Genomic DNA, 3,046 nt, shown 5'->3' with positions numbered 1-3,046 from the left:
AAAATGTCATCTATACAAACAGACATATCATATCGATTTGCAGTTCCTCAAGCTTTCTCCCTAGAACATAGGAATGTGTTCCTGGTGTCTCCATGTGGAACCAATTAGTGTTTCTACGGTACAAAATTAAACGTTCCCTGATAAAAACATTCAAAACAATAAAATCCATCGATAATATCGAGAAAACACAGACACTGAGGCTGTAGCAATATCTGGGATATAGTAAGACAAAACACAACCGGATATTTCTGGTTTCATCCACTCATATCCGGACAAAGTGGGGTGGAATTCATATGTAATGGATCGAGAATATCACAGGAAAAATGGTTTTGGAGAAAAGCAAAGTCTTTTCTTTAGGAAAGTGCATAAAATGTCATCTATACAAACAGAAATATCATGTTTGTTTGCCGCAGTTCCTCTAGCTTTCTCCCTAGAAAATACGAATGTGTAGAGCTGGTGTCTCCATGTGGAACCAATTAGTGTTTCCCAGCACAAAATTAAATGTTCCCTGATAAGTAACATGCAAAAACATAAATTCCGTTGATAATATCCGGAATACATAAACACAGAGGCTTTCACAATATCTGGGTTGTAGTAAGCCAAAACACAACCGGATATTTCTGGTTTCATCCAGTCATATCCAGACAAAGCGAGGTGGAATTCGTATGCAATGGACCGAGAAAATCACAGTAAAAATGGTTTTGGAGAAAAGCAAATTTTTTTTCGTTATGCAAGTGCATAAAATGTCATGTATACAAACAGTAATATCATGATTGTTTGCCGCAGTTCCTCTAGCTTTCTCCCTAGAAAATACAAATGTGTAGAGCTGGTGTCTCCGTTTGGAACCAATTAGTGTTTCTACAGTACAAAATTAAATGTTCCCTGATAAAAAACATGCAAAACCATAAAATCCGTTCATAATATCCGGAGAACACAAATACAGAAGCTTTCACAATATCTGGGATTGAGTTAGCCAAAACACAACCGGATATTTCTGGTTTCATCCAGTCATATCCGGACTAAGTTTGGTGGAATTCGTATGCAATGAACCGGGAAAATCGCAGTAAAAATGGTTTTGGAGTAAAACAATGTCTTTTCCTTAAGCCAGTGCATAAAATGTCATCTATACAAACAGAAACATCATGTTTGTTTACCGCAGTTATTCTAGCTTTCTCCCTAGAAAATACGAATGTGTAGACTGGTGTCTCCATGTGGAACCAATTAGTGTTTCCCAGCACAAAATTAAATGTTCCCTGATAAATAACATGCAAAAACATAAATTCCGTTGATAGTATCCGGAAAACATAAACACAGAGGCTTTCACAATATCTGGGTTGTAGTAAGCCAAAACACAACCGGATATTTCTGGTTTCATCCAGTCATATCCGGACAAAGCGAGGTGGAATTCGTATGCAATGGACCGAGAAAATCACAGTAAAAATGGTTTTGGAGAAAAGCAAAGTTTTTTTCGTTATGCAAGTGCATAAAATGTCATGTATACAAACAGAAATATCATGTTTGTTTGCCGCAGTTCCTCTAACTTTCTCCCTAGAACATACGAATGTGTAGACTGGTGTCTCCATGTTGAACCTATTAGTGTTTCCAAGGTACAAAATTAAATGTTCCCTGATAAAAAACATGCAAAACCATAAAATCCGTTGATATTATCCGGAAAACACCAATACAGAAGCTTTCACAATATCTGGGATTGAGTTAGCCAAAACACAACCGGATATTTCTGGTTTCATCCAGTCATATCCGGACTAAGTTTGGTGGAATTCGTATGCAATGAACCGGGAAAATCGCAGTAAAAATGGTTTTGGAGTAAAACAAAGTCTTTTCCTTAAGCCAGTGCATAAAATGTCATCTATACAAACAGAAACATCATGTTTGTTTACCGCAGTTATTCTAGCTTTCTCCCGAGAAAATACGAATGTGTAGACTGGTGTCTCCATGTGCAAACAATTAGTGTTTCCCAGCACAAAATTAAGTGTTCCCTGATAAAAACATTCAAAACAATATAATCCATCGATAATATCCAGAAAACACAAACACAGAGTCTGTAGTAATATCTGGGATATAGTAAGCCCAAAAAAAAGAAAACGGATATTTCAGGTTTTATCCAGTCATATCCGGACAAAGTGAGCTGGAATTCGTATGCAATGGACCGAGAAAATCACAGTAAAAATGGTTTTGGAGAAAAGTAAAGTCTTTTTCTTAGGAAAGTGCATAAAATGTCATCTATACAAACAGAAATATCATGTTTGTTTGCCGCAGTTCCTCTAGCTTTCTCCCTAGAAAATACAAATGTGTAGAGCTGGTGTCTCCGTGTGGAACCAATTAGTGTTTCTACGGTACAAAATTAAATGTTCCCTGATAAAAAACATGCAAAACCATAAAATCCGTTCATAATATCCGGAGAACACAAATACAGAAGCTTTCACAATATCTGGGATTGAGTTAGCCAAAACACAACCGGATATTTCTGGTTTCATCCAGTCATATTCGGACAAAGTGGGTTGGAATTCGTATGCAATGGACCAACAAAATCGCAGTAAAAATGGTTTTAGAGAAAGGCAAAAAGTCTTTTCCATCGCAAGTGCATAAAATGTCATCTATACAAACAGACATATCATATCGATTTGCAGTTCCTCAAGCTTTCTCCCTAGAACATAGGAATGTGTTCCTGGTGTCTCCATGTGGAACCAATTAGTGTTTCTACGGTACAAAATTAAACGTTCCCTGATAAAAACATTCAAAACAATAAAATCCATCGATAATATCGAGAAAACACAGACACTGAGGCTGTAGCAATATCTGGGATATAGTAAGACAAAACACAACCGGATATTTCTGGTTTCATCCACTCATATCCGGACAAAGTGGGGTGGAATTCATATGTAATGGATCGAGAATATCACAGGAAAAATGGTTTTGGAGAAAAGCAAAGTCTTTTCTTTAGGAAAGTGCATAAAATGTCATCTATACAAACAGAAATATCATGTTTGTTTGCCGCAGTTCCTCTAGCTTTCTCCCTAGAAAATAC

This window comes from Lepus europaeus, chromosome 19 (assembly GCF_033115175.1).
Source record: "Lepus europaeus isolate LE1 chromosome 19, mLepTim1.pri, whole genome shotgun sequence".
Classification (NCBI taxonomy): Eukaryota; Metazoa; Chordata; class Mammalia; order Lagomorpha; family Leporidae; genus Lepus; species Lepus europaeus.
The sequence above is the reverse complement of the archived record's forward strand: the minus strand, read 5'-3'. Positions refer to the sequence as shown.